We start from the raw sequence: 19,384 nt of genomic DNA on the forward strand, positions 1-19,384 counted from the left end.
GGAGGTCAAGATGTAGAATTGGTTTGGGTGGAGATGAGGAATAGTAGGGGAAAGAAGTCACTAGTGGGAGTGGTCTACAAGCTCCCTAACAGTAACCACAATACAGGACAAAGTATACAAGAAGAAATATTGTGTGCTTGAGATAAAGGGACGGCAATAATCATGGGTAATTTTAATCTACATATAAACTGGAAAAACCAGATTGGCAGTAGTTGCCCGGACCTGTAGTTCATAGAATGTTTTGAAGATAGTTTTTTTAGAGCAGTACATTCTGAAATCAACCAGAGAACAGTTATATTAGACTCAGTATTGTGTAATGTGACAGGATTAATTAATGACCTCAGAGTGAAGGCACTCCTAGGTAGCAGCGACCACAATATGATTGAATTTTACATCCAGTTTGAAAGGGAGAAGAGTGGGTCTAGGACTAGTATTTTAAACTTAAATAAGGGCAACTATGTGGACATTAAAGCTGAGCTAGCTGAAGTGAACTGGGGTACCAGATTAAGGGATAGATCAATAGAGAAGCAATGGCAGACATTTAAGGGAATATTTCAGAATACTCATAAGTATATTCCTACTATAAAGAAATATTCTAAGGGGAGGACCCATCATTCGTGGCTAACTAAAGAAGATAAAGAAATCATCAAACCTAAGGAAAAAGCATACAACTGCACAAAGAAGAATGGCAGGTCAGATGATTGCTCAATATATAAAGAACAGCATAGAATGACTAAAAGGTTAGTCAGGAGAAAGAAATTAAAGTATGAGATGAATCTAGCTAGAAATGTAAAGATGGATAGCAAGGATTTCTACAAAGCAAAAGAGTAAGTAAAGTGAGTATTGGTCATTTAGAGCGTGACAGTGGGGAGTTAATAGTACATAAAAAGGAAATGGCGAATGAAATGAACAAATATTTTGCTTCCTTCTTCACTACAGAGGATACATGAACCACTCCAGTAATAGCTGTAAATCAGGAGGTGGAAGGGAGAGGGAAACTTGGTGAAATTGAAATCACTAGGGAAGCGCTACTGAGCAAACTGATGGAGTTGCAGACTGATAAGTCTTCATGTCTTGATGAACTTCATCCTAGAGCCTTAAAAGAGGTGGCTAATGAGGTGATAGAAGTGTTGGTGTTAATTTTCAAAAATTCGCTAGATTCTGCAAAGGTTCCATCTGACTGGAAAGTAGCAAATATAACCCCTCTATTCAAGAAGGGACAGAGACTGAAAACAGGAAGCTATAGGCCAGTTAGCTTGACGTCTGTCATGGGGAAGGTGTTAGAATCGATCATTAAGGAGGTTATAACTGGGCACTTAGAGAAACTCAAAGCAACTGGGAAGAGTCAGCAAGGTTTTGTGAAAGAGAAGTCATGTTTAACCAATTTAATGGAGCTCTTTGAAGGATTAACATGCACTGTGGATAAAGGGGAGCCTGTAGCTGTGCTGTACTTGGATTTCCAGAAGGCATTTGGTAAGGTGCTACATCAAAGGTTATTGCAGAAAATAAAAGCTCATGGTATAGGGGGTAACATTTTAGCCTGGATAGAAGATTGGCTGGCTGGCAGAAAGCAGAGAGTATGCATACATGGGTCTTTGTCTGATTGGCAGGATGTGATGAGTGGAGTCTGCAGGGGTCTGTAGTGGGGCCTCAACTTTTTACAATTTATTGCAATGACATAGATGAGGGAGTGAAGGCATGGGAGCTAAATTTGCAGATGACACAAAGAGAGGTAGGAATGTATATTGTGAAGAGAACATAATGAGATTGCAGATAGATTCAGATACATTGAGTGAGTGGGCAAAAATCTGACAGATGGAGTATAATGTGGGAAAATGTGAAGTTGTTCACTTTAGCAGGAAGAATGAAAAGAGCAGAGTATTACTTAAATGGAGAACGGCTGCAGAATCCTGAGGTGCAGAGGGATCTAGGTGTTCTAGTGCGTGGGTTACAAAATGTTAGTATGTAGGTACAGCAAGTCATTAAGAAGGCTAATGAAATCCTTTATTATGAAAGGAACACCACCTCCTGAAAATTGCCATCCAAGTAACTCACTATCCTGACTTGGAAATATATCACCGTTCCTTCACTGTCGCGGGGTCAAAATCCTAGAACTCCTTCCCTAAAAGCACAGCGGGTGTACCTACACCACATGGACTGCAGCGGTTCAAGAAGGCAGCTCACCACCACCTTCTCAAGGGAAACCAGGGATGGGCAATAAATGCTGGCCCAGCCAGTGACTCCCACATCCCAGGAATACTTGAAGGAATTGAACATGAAAGTAAGGATATTATGCTTCAGTTATACAGGGCATTGATGAGACCACATCTCAAATACTGTGTGCAGTTTTGGTCTCCTTATTTAAGGATGGATGTAAATGCATTGGAGGCAGTTCTGAGGAGGTTTACTAGATTGATACCTGGAATGAGTTGGTTGTCTTATGAGGAAAGGTTAGACAGAACTTGTTTCCTCTGAAGTTTAGAAGAGTGAGGGGTTACTTGATTGAAGTGTATAAGATCCTGAACAGTATTGACAGGGTGAACATGGAAAGGATTTTTCCTCTTGTGGGCGAACAGAACTAGGGGTCACCGTTTTAAAATTAGGGGTCACCCTTTTAGGACAGAGATGGGGAGAATTTTTTTCTCTGAGGGTTGTGCAACTTTGGAACTCTCTGCCTCTGAAGGTACAGCAGGTGGAGGCGGGGTCATTGAATATTTTAAAGGCAGAATTAGGTAGATTCTTGTTAGGCAAGAGAATCTAAGGTCATTGGGAGTATATGGGAATGTGGAATTTGAAACACAAACAGATCAGCCATAAACTTATTTAATGGCAGAGCAGGCTCGAAGGGCCAAATGGCCTACTTCTACACCTATTTCGTATGTTCGGAAGATTGCCCATCTCCTGATGGTTTAATCTCTTCTCCAGAGACTATGTTCCACTGGCATCCCAAGGCTGCACTCTAGCATGGACTCATGGGCACAATTCCAGCTCTTTAGCCATGCCGGGCAGATCACAATTGCTCCAAAGGGTTACCTTGGCCCACAGCATGGAGTCAACAGCCTTCTGCTGCCTTTTCAGCTCTCCAGGGCTTCCCTGAGCCCTACTTGTATGGAGGCAGACAGGCATCTCTTTTGCTACCTCTTCCTTTTCTCCCCTTCCAGTAGTCTCTTCTCCTGGTTGTTCCTTCCCTAGTGATTTCCCTCTCTGGGATTTCTCCCTCGGTTCTCCCCCTCAGATCCATCTCTCTGACCTAGGCCTCCCCTTGCTATGATGCCAACCTGGGCTCATGATCTTTGATTTCACACCAAGCAGGCACACTCCCAATGTCCCGGGTGGTTGAGTCCTTTAACTAAAAAGAAACTAAACTAGAACAGAACATGCGCAGCCTATCACCCTGCCATGCTCCATGCAGGCCTGGAACTCCTGGGCCTGCCAGGAAATGGAGTCCTTGGCTTCTGCCTGGAACAAGGTAAGCCCATATTTCTTAACATGCCAATTACTTTAAATCTGTGCCCTCTGGTTCTCAATCCTTCCACCAATGGGAACAGCCTCTGCTGATCTACTCTGTCAAGTCCCCTCATTATTTTTAATACCGCTATCAGATCTCCTCACAACCTTCTATTCTCCAAGGAAAACAGCCCTAATTTTGTTAATCTGTCTACGTAACTGAAGTTCCCCATCCTTGGAACCATTCTTGGGAATCTTTTCTGCGTTCTCCATCGCACGCCTTCACATCCTTTCTAGAGCGTGGTGTCCAGAACGCGACATAATGCTCCAGTTGGGGCCAAATCAGTATTTCATACAAGTTTAACATAACTTCCTTGCTTTAGTAGTCTCTGCCCCTATTAATAAAGCCTAGGATACTCTATGCTTTAATAATCGTGCTCTCTCAACCTGTCCTGCCACATTCAATGACATCTAATGGGAAGAGGTGGCGTAATGGCATTGTCACTAGACTAGTACAAGGGAATTTAGGGATGGGTAATAAATGCTGGCCTAGCCAAGTGCCCACATCCATAAACAAATTTTAAAAATACACATACACACCCAGGTCCCTCTCCTCCTGCACCTCCTTTAGAATTGCATCATTTCTTTTATGTTGTCTCTCTGCATTCTTCCTACTTTTTGGCATTAAATTTTATCTGCCCATTATCTGCTCATTCCACCATGTATTTTGTCCTTTTGAAACTCTGAACCGTCCTCCTCACAATTCACAATACTTAAAAGTTTTATATTATCCACAAATTTTGAAATTGAGCCCTGTACTCCAAGGTCTAGGCTATTAATTTATATCACGAAGAACAGGAGTCTTAACAACAACGCCTGAGGAACTCCACTATAAACCTTCCTCCAGACCAAAAAGACAACTATTAACCTCTACTCTTTGATTCCTGTCTCACAACCAATTTGGTATCTATGCTGCTGCTGTCCCTTTTATTCCATGAGCTCTAACTTTGCTCACAAGTCTGCTGTGCGGCACTTTATTAAACTTCAGTTGTGAAGGTGGATGAGTGTCCATATCATTTCGCTTATCTGGCAACAGCTTGCATTTTAACTGCATAAAACTATAGACAGTTTGCAAAAAAAAAACTAGGCAGATTGATTGTGGAGCTTGGTTACTATTAGTGCCCTAGGTGAGAAGAATGATTAATTTTCATAACTGAAAATTAATTTTGTAGCTACAGATTTTTTTTTTAGGAGATTGAGACCTGTGAGAACAGTATGTGTAGGTGTCACATTCACTAGTTGACAAGCTGCCCGGGGTGCATTCCATCATTATTCTAATGCATCCTCCACTGTAGTCACAGCTTCCACAGGCAGATGGAACAGCACTTCAATATATTTGTACCACATAATGATTGCAGCTATCTTGTTTATGTATAAATCAAAGTTATGAGTAATGTAGAAAATGATGGCAACTGTTTTATTCCCATATTATCGACCACCGATAATCTTACTCGTCCGTACTTCTTGTGCACTCCTTATGCTCTCAACATTGTTCTCGGAGCCGACCAGCATCTTAGGCCTTGTCCCATGCCGTAATGCCACTGGCTGTGCCAGTGCAATTAAGATGGGCCATAAATGCTGGCCTTGCAACACCCACACCCCAGAAAGAATAACTAAAAGATACCCCCCTTCTCCTCCTTCCTCGCTGAAATATCGTATGGACACTTCTTGGTGATACCCCATGATCTGTAAGTCACTGCCAAGGATGTAAACCCATTGCTTCAGATTGAGGTGCCCTGGAATTTCTAACTCCTAATATTACAGTGTAGTGACACTTCAACCCTTCACGTAGATTCTATGAACACTTATAAGAATTCGTTTTCTCCCTCTGATTTCCTTATCCTTCCCTCTTTTCAGCTGTTGATTGATGCTATTGGTTTGACAGCTCTGTCCAGGGCCAATTTTCATGCACAACCCCAGACTGTGAACACTGTGAAGACAATAAACGTTAAGGCCGGGATATTGAGGTCGGCGAGCAAGGGGGCGGGGCCCGCTCGCCGACGTGTAAAATGATGCAGGATGATGTCAGGTGGAACTCCCGACATCACCCCGTGTCATTTCAATTTTCAGGTCAGCGGGGGCACAGCCGAATCAGCTGTGCGCCCACCGACCTGTCAATGGCCAATTGAGGCCATTTAAAAAGTAATTGAGCTAGTTAATGGATCTGCCCGTCCAACCTTAAGATTGGTGGGCAGGCCGGGACCCCTGGCAAGCTTCAGAAAAAGCATGAAACCTCATCCACGGGCGGGACGAGGTTTGATGTAGGTTTTAAAAAAACTTAATAAGAGTTTGAATGAAAGTGATGGACATGTCCCAACACGGGACAGTGTCACGTGAGGGGACATGTCAGGGAAATTTTAATTTTGTGCATTGACCATTTTTGAATTTGACGCCGATCTCCCTGAGGCAGCACTTTGCCTCAGGGAGATGAGTGCGCTCTTTCATGCGCATGTGTGAAGGAACGCACTCCCAGCTGAGGGAAAACCCCCTCCCCCCGCCAGCACAGGGAGTGCACAGCGCTTCCTGGCAGACGTCACGATGGCCTGCCCACATATAATGGCGTCGCGCCTCTAATTGGGGGCGCCAATCAGAGGCGTGCCTGCACGCGCCCTCTCCTGCACTTTCCCCCCCGACAGAGGGAAAATTCTTCCCTGAAGCTGGAAACATCAGGGTCACTTATACTTGGGTCAGGGATTCTATACAGTGCAGAGTGAATGGGAAGGCGTTCAGAACACCGGAATTCTATACTGAGATAAAAGCAAAAAACTGCGGATGCTGGAAATCCGAAACAAAAACAAAAATAAAAATACCTGGAAAAACTCAGCAGGTCCGACAGCATCTGCGGAGAGGAATACAGCCAACGTTTCGAGTCTGTACGGTTCAATGAGAATAAATAGGAAGAAATTTGATTCAGTTGAGTCAGAATGAGCCAGGAAATGACTGATGCTTTGAATTTCTGTACAATTAATACATTTTTGAGACAAGGTTCAGTCTTTTATACAATGTGAGTGAGTCCATTGGAATTCTACTCAATAGGAGTGAATGTGAAAGGATCTTAAATCATGTTCTCTATTAAGTGGTCCTCTTAGTCCTGTGAATCTGCCCTACTTCTGACAACCATCAGTGCTAGATTGTTCAGTTTTCTCAACCCTACATTCTGGATTGCCCTCCACCTCTAGTTCTCTATCCACCTACAAAACCTTTCAACATAGCCTTGACTTAAATACCCTAATCTTAGCTCTTGGTCAGTATATTTATCTGCCCTTATGATCAATCTGTCAACTGGTTTAATTTTCAGTATTTCCCGATGGAACAGGGAATTCCTCTAACCAACAAATCCATCTCTGTTTATCTTAAGCTTCAGCTGGCTATACCACTGATGGTATGAACTTACTGTCAAGAAAACAAGGAATTATAATATGTTTCTTCTGGTAATGACCCTGGCATATTTTTTTATATGTACTGGAAGTCAGCCTGTAATTGAATTAAGACCTAGAGTGACAGCAAGGGTGTAGAGTCGGCAGTAAGAAGTGGTTTTGAAATGTTAATGAACCAAGAGGAACTTCAATCAATGTTTACATAGAGCAATAGCAGGAATAGCTTGAATTGAAACAGAATTACCTGGAAAAACTCAGCAGGTCTGGCAGCATCAGCAGAGAAGAAAAGAGTTGACGTTTCGAGTCCTCATGACCCTTTTTGTTTTGGATTTCCAGCATCCGCAGTTTCTTTGTTTTTATAGCTTGAATTGAGTTGTTTTAGTTCAAAGGGGGATTTTTGCAGGCTGTAAAAAGGTGTAAGGAAATGAAGTAAAGATAGGATAAGTTTGTGTGTACGAGTCTAGGAGCTAAAGTAAAGAACGATTTAATCAATTCTGGGAAGAAAGCATTTCTGAGGAAAATGGTTAAAACAATGGAAAGACCAAAGGGAAGGAATGCATTTAAGGAAATACAAAAGCCTTTGTGAGCTGCTTAGATCTCCCAGAAGACAGCAGGGTAGCTGGTCAGAACTCCCAGAAGACAGTGTGAACAAGGCCAGACCTGAAGACCTAGTTGCTGTCAGCCTCAGAGTTCAGAGGACACCCCAAGGAAAAAGCAGTGTGTGGTAAAATTACTGGACATCAATAGATTCTAAAATCTATAAGGATAGTTGCTGAGCAGAAAAGGGAAAGGTTAGCTCTGTGCGTAGTTATGTTAAGATTTGTGGACCTGTTTTAAAAAACTGTTTACTGTGTGAAACCATTCCTGTGTTTAAATGTAATTGTGTTTTTTTTCCTTTATTCTTTTAATAAATGTTTACTTTACTATAAAATCATTACAAGTAGTTGGGGAAATCATTTCCTGATTTCAGAACTGCTCCTCATACTATACAAATTGCAAAAATCATTTTGGCAGCTGATTCATGTTTCCCTCTGGGACTTGAGCAGCTCGGCATTTACCATCCACCATGCCATAATACTACCACTACTCTCCAAAATTATCAGGACACAAGCTTAACTAAGATTGGAAAAGGACAAGACAAAGAAAATAAGGTATCACCTGTGGTTTAATGGCTAGAACTCTCATCTCAAGTCCCATTCCAGGGATATGAGTACATATTTAGGTTGGGACTCTGGTGCGGTACCACAGCATTGTTTAGATGGGCCATTAAACCAAGGTCCTGTCTGGCCTTACAGAAAGAGCAGGGGAGTTCTTCCTGGTGTCCTGACTGATATTTATCTTTCAACCAACACCAACAAAGCAAATTATCTGGTTGTTCTTTTTTATTATTCATTCATGGGATGTGGGCATCGCTGGCTAAGCCAACATTTATTGCCCGTCCCTAAATGCCCTTGTTCAGGAGGAACTTAAGAGTCAACCACGTTGCTGTGGGTCTGGAGTCACATGTAGGCCAGACCAGGGGAGGACTGCAGCTTTCCTTCCCTAAAGGGCATTACGTTGTTATCCCATTGCTACTTGCAGGAACTTGCTGCATGTAAATTGCCAGCCACGTTTATTGCAATATAATGGTAACTACGCCCTAAAAGAACTTCATTAGCTTGGGATGTTCTGAGGCTGTGCAAGGTGCTATATGAATCAACGTTCTTCTTTTGCGGAACACTAAGGTCCCTAATAGAGAGTGGAGACCTTCATGACATTATTGAGTTAGTTTGAAATTCTGACTCCAGAGATGAAAGGAAAGTGCTCTAGCTCACTGAAACAATAACACATCATAGTCCATCTCTTGGAAATTATAAAATTCTGGCTCATAATAAAAGCCAGTCTCTGGAGCACTTAGCGTTTTTGGATAAGTTAAATGAACATTATAGCTAGAGGTAAGCAATAAATCATTCCTATTGTACATGAACATGACTTCTGCATTAACGCTCAAAGTGCAGAACACCTTGGCTAGACCATGTTGTAAATTTATTATTACTCAATCCTGTGCCTTTCCTGAAGTGCATCTCACCTCATGCATGAAATAAATAAAGGATTTAATTTTGTGTACAATGAAAATTACACCATGGAAGCTTCATTAAGCTCCAATAAAGTGTGATGAGTTTCACATTTTCATTTTTAATTAGCAATCTGTAGTAACCCTCCTTTAAATGTTGAATGTTGTTGCGAAGAGAGTTTTGCTGACTCTCCCTGTCTGAAATCATTACATTGCTGGTTTAAGTGTGGATAAAAAATCAAACTTGAAAATGATTTGTTTAACTTATGTAGCTATGTTATTTGGCCCTTCATCATTTTGCGTTCTTAAGCAATCATGAGAATTGAGTTCCTATTTTTAATTGATCCGTAATAAATATAGTAGCACTACTTTTTGTAACTTCTGGTCTTTAAATGGTGAGTGCAGCTGCTCCTGGGAGTTAACAATAATGTGGACAATAGTGTTAGGATTGGAGTGGGATTAGAGTGGGAATGAAGCTGGATTCAGTGACAGGAAGAGACATAACAATGGACATTAGAAAGTTAGGGGGTAATTTGATTAAAGTTTTCAAGATATTAAGAGTAGACAGAGGAAAATTATTTCCATTGGTTGGGGAGTCAAGGACTAGGGGACATAGTCTAAAAGTTAGAGCTCAGCCTTTCAGGAGTGATATTAGGAAACACCACTACACACAAAGGGTGGTAGAATTTTGGAACCATCTTCCGCAAATAGCAATTCATTCTAGGTTAACTATTAATTTTAAATTTGAGGTTGACAGATGTTGTTACCTAAAGGTATTAGGGGATATGGGGCACAAGTGGGTATATGGAATTAGGTCACAAATCAGTCATGATTTCATTGAATGGTGGGACAAAGTCAAGAGACTAAATGACCTATTTCTGTTCCCATGTTCCTATGACACATTGGAGCAGGAAGTGGAACTAACATTGGACCTGAATTTGGAGTGGGAATGAAGCGGAGAATAGTGTTGGGAGTGGACCAATATTGGAAAGTAGTGGAACAAGAGCATCATTGGCAATAGAGCTGAGATTGGTGGTGGAAGAACTAGGGTAGGGGTTTGGAATAAAGGTCGGAATGGAATTTGAAGTGGATCTAACATTAGATTTGGAAAGTTAGTTCCAAATTCAGCAAATGAATTGTTTACATTCTAGAAGACAACCTGTATCTTTCTTACTGTGGCACCATTCACCTGAGTATATTTTTATTTTACCATTCCACACCTTTCAAGTAATTTTAATTCTATGATAATTGGCAAATGGACAGACCAGGAGATGAGGAGAAATGTTTTTACTTGGCGAGTTGTTATGATCTGGAATACATAAGCTTGGCTAGGCCCTGCTTCTTTACAAAGAGTTTGGAGTATAAGAGTAGATAAATCTGACTATAATTATACAGGGATATGGTGAGGCCACACCTGGCACACTGTGTTCACTATTGGTTTCCTTACTTAAAGACAGACATATTAGCCTTAGAGGGAGTGCAACAAAGGTTCACTTAACAGATTTCTGGGATGAGGGGATTGTTCCATGAGGTGAGATTAAGTAGATGGGGCCTACATTTTCTTGAGTTTAGAAGAATGAGATGTGATTTCACTGATAAAAATAACATTCTGCAGAGGCTTGAGAGGGTAGATGTTGAGAAAATGTTTCCCCTGGCTGGAGAATCTAGAACATGGGGTCATAGTCTCAGAATAAAGGATCACCATTTAGGACTGTGATGAATTTCTTCACTCAAAGGATTGGGAATCTTTCGAATACTCTATCCCAGAGTGTTGTGGACGCTCAGGCATTGAGTATATTCAAGACGGATGTTGATCATTTCTTTAATACCTAAGAATCTAAAGGATACAGAGATAATACAGAATGATGGAGTTGAGGTAGAAGATCATCCATGATCTTGTTGAATGAGGGAGCAAGGCTTGAGTGCCAAATGACTTACTTCTGCTCTTATGTTCTTCTATTCTCCTCCCCACCATGGCACTGGCCTTTGTGAACCAAACAATATATAAACCAGTAAGGTTCCCATTCAGCTGGTGTGGCAACAGCAACAGTACACTTTATCTCAGTGCTTTGGGGGAGAAATGGGACCAATGGGATTGGGGATTAGGGATGCAGAGACTGGTGAAAATTGTCCTGCTTCTGATCACCGCCAGAGTCTTTTGCCAGAAGGTGTGTTTGTATGGACATTCATCAAAGCTAGACTGGGACTGGCATGTGATGCCCTCCATAGAAGAATGGCACGTTGGCAGGCATTGTTGAGCTTCACAGAGGAAGAAAGGGACTGGTCAAAGGTGGTAGCCAATGTCCATGGGTTGGCACCAAATGTGTCTTCAAGACATAAGGGAAGTAAGTTGGGAAATAAGAATAGTTGATGTAAGAACATGATAAAGTAGGCATGTCTCAACAAGATTGGGTTAAAAATAAGATCATGGGGTGTTAGTTATCACACCATTTAGTTGCAATACTTAATAAGTAAGAGAGACATGCAATGTAGGTGGATGCAGTGCCCACTTGGGGGCACTTCTTTGGGCAGATCCTTTAGTTCCATAATTAAAAGCCAATGAATGTATTACATCATAAAGCCAATTTGCCTCCAGCCCATATTACGGTCTATTCCCTTCCAGTTCTTTTTACAGTATTTTCCGCTCATGTCCATGTTACAGTCTATTCCTCTCCAGCCTTTGCTATGATCAGCCATGACTCAGTTAGTGGCACTCTCACTGCTGCATATACAAGCTTCCTCAGGGCTCCAGTCCTATTTCTGGACTCAAGTGCAAAAATCAAACCTGATGTACCAGCGCAATACTGAGGGAATGCTATAGTGTCAGATGTGCTGTCTTTCAGATGAGATGTTAAATGGAGACTCTGTTTGTTCTCTCAGGTGGATACATAGGATATCTTGAAGAAGAGCAGGGGAGTTATCTTCAGTGCCCTGGCCAATACTTATCTCTTAATCAACATCACATATAAACAGATTATCTCATCACCATATAATTTTTCTGGGAGCTTGCCATACACAAATTGGCTGCTGATTTCCTAAGTTACGATAGTGACAACATTTCAAATGTACTTCATTAGCTGTAAAGTACTTTGAGGCATCCAGTGGCTATGGAAAATGGATAAAAAGCAATTCATGAGGGTTTTTTCAAAATAATTTCTTTCCATCTCCCTTGTTAACTCCTTTAACCATCTTAAATACTTTAATTAGATCATTCTTTAATCTCTATACTCAAGGGAATACAAACATAAGCTATACAGCTGAACCCTTTTAATTTCAGTATCATTCTGATGAATCTGCAATGCACACCTTTCAGGGCCAATATATCCTTCCTGAGGTGCAGTGCCCAGAACTGAAAGCAGCTAAGTGACAGCATTGCCATAGCTTCTTCTATTACTCTACTGATGATTGGTAGGGTAGTTGGGCAGTAATTGGCAAGGTTGGATTTGCCCTGTTTTTCTGTGGCCAGGACATACCTGGCCAATTTCCCACATTGTCAGATAGGTGCCAGTACTGTAGCTGCGCTGGAACAACTTAGCTGAGGATGTGACTAGTTCTGGAGTACATGTCTTCAGCACTACAGCCGGGAATATTTTGGGGCCTTGGTGTGTCCAGCTATTTGTTGATATCAAACTGGCTGGAGACCACTATTTGAGATGATAAGGGAATTTAGTTATGTGGAGAGAGTGGAGAAGCTAGACTTATTCTTCTGAGAGCGGAGAAGGTTAAAGGGAGACCAAAAAAAGATATTCAAAATTATGAGGGATTTTCTAAAGCAAATAGGGGGAATCTATTTCTGCTGGCATGTGGGTCAGCAACAGAGCTCATACATTTAACATGATTGGCCAAAGAACTGGAGGGGAAATGAGAAGATCATTCTTCACAAAGAAGTTGTTAAGATCTGGAACGCACCATCTGAAAGATTTGTGGAATCAGATTTCATCGGACTGTTCCAAAAACATTTAGACGTCCACTTGAAGGTGAATAATTTGAAGAAAAATCTGGAATGCTTGACTAAATTGGCCAGCTCGTTCCAGCATATGTGTGACTGGCAGAATGGCCTCTTATGCTATGGTGGGCATATCATCTTTACATCTACCCTATCAAACCCTTTCATAAACTTAATGACCTCTGTCAGGTCACCCCTCAGCCTTCTCATTTCTAGAGAAAAGAGTCCTGGCCTGTTCAGTCTATCCTGACAGTTGTAACCTCAACCTTATCAAGAAAAGTTTGTACCTGCTCCAGTGCCTCTATATTTTTTAATAAAAATAGTAGAAAAGGGGAATGTTTCAAGGATTTGTTCATTAATATTCAAAAGAGCCAGGTTTGTAGTGATGTGAAACAACGGGATTTGTAAACTTAATTGAACAATCGCTCCTGTTGTTGCTTTTCCCTCCTGATGTTGTAAGAATGGCTGATCTCCAAATTGGCAAATTACACTGCAGTGTTCTGCTTTAATGGCCATTTAAAATAAACAGGTTAACTACTTTGCTGTAATAGCACATGCAGGAATTGGATGTGGGCACATTAACCCTGCACGCTCATTACACAGGTGCTGCCTGGGTTTGGAGCATTGGCAGGGCTTTGGGGAAAGGGTGAGAGGAGGGAGACTAATTAGATAGTTCCTTCAAAGAGCTGAATGGCTTCCTTGTGTGCAGTAAGATTCTATGATTGCATTTGAGAGTGTCCCTCAACAACAGCAAGTTGCATTTATATGGCACCTGCAACACAGTAGAACATCCTAAGGTGCTTCACAGGAGTGTTATCAGGCAAAAATTGACACCAAGGCACATAATAAAATATTAGGGCAGCTGACCAAAATCTTGGTCAATGAGACTGATTTTAAGGAGCCTTTGCTTAGGATTGTGACCATTCGCACAACTTCACACATTAGATAACATTCCTTTTCAGTGTATGCTTCTTATAAGGATAAGAGATGAAACTCCACAACACCTTTCGTGACTTCTGGACATCCTACAGCATTTAGTACCCAATGAGTCGTGGTTACTGTGGGAATGTATAGCTTATAGAGGAAAATGTCCCTGTCTTTTGAAGGAACATTGTTTCCCTGATAAAAAAAAACATTTCCTTTTGCTTGTCAGTGATGTAGCCTGTGTTAAGATGCTTTGCCACCATGCAAGAGAGGTGAATGGTATCACCTCATTGCAATCTATACATGGTTTATTTGCTCCTTCTCTGTCCCAAAGACCAAGTAACAGGAGAGTTCTGGACTGCTTGTAGGAATTACAGTAGTACATTAGGTCCACCAAGCCTTCAATATCTCACCAAGGCACAAACTGACCTTGCAGTGCTTGATGCCAATTCTGGAGAGAAAACTGTTGAATTACTGAGGGGCCTAATTATTTTGGTGCTATTTTGGTGTGCTGGCATTAACTTTCTCTGCTATTTGATTGCAGCAATTAACCTGCCTATTTTAAACTTGAGCACTCACAACCTTCACCTTGACATCCCTGATTGGAGAGGGGAGAGAAGGGAAGGGGAAGAAAGTGTTTAATTCCCCGAGGGCAGTGCACTTGGGTTGGGTTTTTAAAAAATTATTCATTCATGGGGTCATCGCTGGCTTGGCCAGCATTTATTGCCCATCCCTAATTGGGCAGTTAAGAGTGGCTGAGTCTGGAGTCACATGTAGGTCAGGCTGGCAGATTTCCTTCCCTAAAGGGCATTAATGAACCAGATGGGCTTTTACAACAATTGATAATGGTTTCATGATCATCATTAGATTTTTAATTCCAGACTTTTATTGAATTCAAATTCCATCTGCTGCGGCAGGATTCAAACCCGGGTCCCCAGGGCATTACCCTGGATCTCTACATTATTAGGCCAGTGACAATACCACTATGCCACCACCTCCCCTGGTGACTGGAAGATAGATGAATATTCTGCAGACTTTCTTGATTATCTTTAAGGCTTGAGAATATTTTCCAGAATGTTACCTCAGAAGAATCATATAGGTGAGGTATAGTCCATGGTTCTCTCATGAATCGTGCACTCAAATTCCACTCCAGAGATTTAAAACACCATAATATAGAATGAGACTTAAATGCAGTAAAAGGGAGTGCTGCACTGTTGGAGCTACTGTCCATCGGATGAGACGTTAAACTGAACTACTGTCCGTCCTCCATGTGGACATAAATGATCTTGTGACATTATTGGAAGAAGATCAGGGGAGTTCTCCCTGGTATCTTGGCCTATACATTATCTGCTCATGTCTGTTAATGTGGTTTGTGGGATCATGTGTGCATGTAATGGTTGCATTTTCCCTACATTACAAGAGTGACTAGGCTTGGAATAAAAGGACTTCATTGGCAGTGAAGCACGTTGGGACATCTTGAGGTTGTGAAATATAAATTTTCCCTCTTCCTTCCCTTATTTTTCCATCCCTCTATCCTTCCTTCCTTTTCTTTCTCATTCCCTCTTTTCCATTTAAGTGATTTTCTTACATTCTTTGCAAGACAATATTTTTCTGAAGCGTCAAGTCACCGTCACGAAAAGAAACACAAAATAATTCGAAATGGGGTGAATCTAAATTCAGCTGGTTTTAATTTTCTCTGTGAGCTAATTTTAATACAGCCGTGAATGGTATTATTAAAAGATCACCAGCAGGAATTTAGGTGAATGCGTTAATCAGTGGATTAAAATATGTGTTACAAAGGAAGTTAAACCCCTGTATTATCATTCATATAATTAATATGATTATTGTTTTGTGTTGTGTGCAGAATAGTGACAGCCATTATCGAAAGTTAAACCTTTCAAGACTTTGCACTTTGTGAAGAATAATGACTGTGCAGTACCACAGAGTCAGACAGATAATGACAGGCTGAGTAGCCTCCTTTTGTGTTGTAACCATTCTATGATTCTGTGAAAGGGTTAAGTGACTTGCCATTCATGTCACACCAGTAAGGCAAGGCAGTAAGGCAACAGATAAGCTGTTTTTGAATGGCTTGTATATGACAGCTGTTTCATTCATACCAGCATCTGCCGAGTCCCGTCAGCAAATCACAGACCCATTAAACTGCACATTAACTGTCCGGATAAATCTGATCCAAAGTGCAGGAGGACAAAACAATTTACAAAGAGAAGAATGCAAGTGAGGTCATAACAGGCAACAAATACACACACACAGACACAAAAATAACAATGTGCTGTTAAGCTCTGTGATCGATTTGGAAAAGGCACCCCACAGGAGTGTGGTGAACCAAGAAAAGAGAAATGTAATTAAAACAAAAAACACATCAATAGCTCTTTGTACAGAAAGCAGAAATGATCAGATATTTGCCTCCTTCACCTCTCTCACTATGTCCACACAATGTCAATTTACCAGGAGGTTGGAGAGTTCACCATTTAATGCTGCAGAAATTGCGAAAATTGTATCTACTGCTTTAAGAACATAAGAACTAGGAGCAGGAGTAGGCAATTCACCCCCTGCCCCGCCATTCATGACGATCATGGCTGGTCTCATTTCGGCCTCAACTCCAATTTCCTGCCCTCTCCCCATAACCTTTCAACCCGTTTCTAATTAAAAATCTGTCTATCTCTCAAATTATTCAGCATCCCGGCATCCACTGCACTCTGAGGTAGTGAATTCCACAGATTCACGACCCTTTGAGAAAAGTAATTCCTCCTCATCTCTGATTTAAATCTACCACCCCTTAGCCTAAAACTATGACCTCTCATTCTAGATTGCCCCACAAGGGGAAGCATCTACTCCACGTCTACTTTGTCGATCCCCTTTAGCATCTTATATACCTCAATTCGATCTCCTCTCATCCTTCTAAACTCTAGCGAGTATAGGCCTAAACTGCTCAATCTCTCCTTATAAGACAAGTCCCGCATCTCTGGAATCAATCTAGTGAACCTCTTCTGTACTGCCTCCAATGCAACTACATCCTTCCTTAAGTAAGGGGACCAAAACTGTGCACAGTACTCCAGGTGCGGTCTCACCAATGCCTTGTACAGTTGCAACAACACCCTATTTTTATACTCTATTCCTTTAGCAATAAAAGCCAAAATTCCATTTGCCTTCCTTATTACCTGCTGTACCTGCATACTAGCTTTCAGAGATTCATGCACGAGCACACCCAGATCCCTCTGCACTGAAGCATTCTGAAATTTCTCTCCATTTAAATAATAAGTCGCCTTTTTATTCTTCCGACCGAAATGGATAACCTCACATTTATCCACATTAAACTTCATCTGCCAAATTTTGGCCCATTCACCTAACCTGTCCATGTCCATTTGTAAATTTCTTATTTCTTCATTGCAACTTACTTTCCCACCTATTTTGGTGTCATCTGCAAATTTAGCTATAGAACCTTCTACCCCTGAATCCAAGTCATTAATATAGATTGTAAATAGTAGGGGCCCAAGGACTGAACCCTTTGGCACCCCTCTAGTTACAGCTTGCCATCCAGAAAAAGACCCATTTATCCCGAGAGAATTTAAGAGAGAATAAATGTAAAAGATCCCATGGACATAATTCTGAAGAAGAGCATCCAACAACTCTGAGGGACAGATTATCTATGACATTGCTATCTGACTGTAATAAAATAATTAACACTGGCCAGGACAGGGATAACACCTTCAAAGAAATATGGGAAGAGGAGTGGGCAATTCTGCCCCTCATGCCAGTTCTGCCATCCTATAAGATAACGGCTGATCTGTACCTCAAGTGCATTTACCCACTTTGGATTCAAATCCCTCACAGGCAAAAAATCTATTGATCTTTATAAAATTTAATTAACCCAGGAACCCAGTTCCTTTCGGAGCATAGAGTTCCAGATTTTTACTACATTTTGTGTAAAATAGCACCTTTTAATTAACACTCAAGTGTACAGATGGAGCCTCAGTTTAATTTTCCTCATTGAATTACAGCAGCTCAGACAGTGCAGCACTCCCCCAAAACTGCAAAGGTGTGTCAGCCTAGACTATGACCCCATAACGTGGCATGGGCTTGATTCCACAGCATGCATCCAGAGGTAAGAGTGCTAGCATTGAGCCAAGGCTAGCATCCTGGCGAGAGACAGCATGACAGCTGATACAAGGACCAAACCATAATAAGAAGTTACAATAATTTTGATGGATCTGAATTAATGGCAACTTAATGCTGCTTTTCTCCACATTTTAGACCTCAGGACCAATATCAGTGCTCACCTTAAGGACCATGATCTCATGTTGGTTTCCACCCACATGTTCCACTACATCTTGAGTCCCACTCCCTCGACACAGCTTGTATTAATATAACACACTTGGGCCCGATTTTCCCAGTGATGGAGAGCCTCCCCTCATTGCAAAAATGGAGGAGGAGGAGGCCGAAATCTGGAAGCCCCCCCCCCCCAACCCCGGACATGGCACCTACCATTTTTGCAGAGGCAGGAATGGGCCCTGGGTTGGGATTTGCATATGCGTGTTTGGCAGAGGCAGCTTACCATATAAAACAGCAGCTGCCTCCAGTCATGTCTGATGTTTGGTAGCCAGGAGTGGGAAACACAAGTTGTGCAGATTTGACCTGATAGGAGCGGGTCTCAACTCTGCTGAGTCCTTTGGAGAAATGGGGTACCCCTTTGGATATGGTCCCGGGACGTTTTTGGGGGAGACAAGGTGCCCTTTGGGAGAGGGAAGGTGCTCTTTTGGATTATTAAAAGTGGGCATGAATGTGCTTAAAAAATGCATATACTCATTGGAACTGTCAAGAGAGCTGTCAAAAGAAACTGTCAAGAGGAACTTTAAAAAAACTGTCAAGTGTCAAAGCAACTGTCAAACTGTGAAGGCATTTAAAACTCGTGCTATTTAAAACTTTGAAAAAACTGAATGGAATGTTAAAAAATTAGCTTGCTATTCCACTCCATCTGATGACATAAACCTGGGAACTATCATTACTAGATTTGGCTGCATGACTGATTTCATTATCTTCCATTATCACAGTGGGGTGCCTTCCATTGCACAATTTGATTGACAGCTCCAAGTGGTTATACAGTCTTTGAAGCAAGATTATGAATTCCAATGCTTGCTTATATATGGGATTTAGCTCTTGAATGAAATGTTTGTTCTTACAAGGGATTATGTAGTTGAAGGAAGCTAAATGTAATAAATGGGTTTTTATGAATGAGAGAGTGTGTATTTTAAAAATAAAGTCCGCAGTAACACTTAGAACTTTACTTACTCTCAGCATGGCTCCTGAGGTGTGCCATGGTGGATACTGGGTGAGTTGGCATGGTGGGTGTAAGGGCAAAGGATGGTGGTGGGGGCGTGGGTTGGCACTGAGTTTGTACAAAGTTGGCAGAGGGGATATAAAAGGGCCATTGGATGGTGGGTACGATGGATTGGGGGATGGGTAGAGGGCATGAGGTGGCATGGCAAGTGTAGGGGTTGAAGGTGTGTGAGGGCTGGAGGACTGTTTTATGTTTTAATCCTTTCTTAAAAATCTTTGACC

This window comes from Carcharodon carcharias, chromosome 9 (assembly GCF_017639515.1).
Source record: "Carcharodon carcharias isolate sCarCar2 chromosome 9, sCarCar2.pri, whole genome shotgun sequence".
Lineage (NCBI taxonomy): Eukaryota > Metazoa > Chordata > Chondrichthyes > Lamniformes > Lamnidae > Carcharodon > Carcharodon carcharias.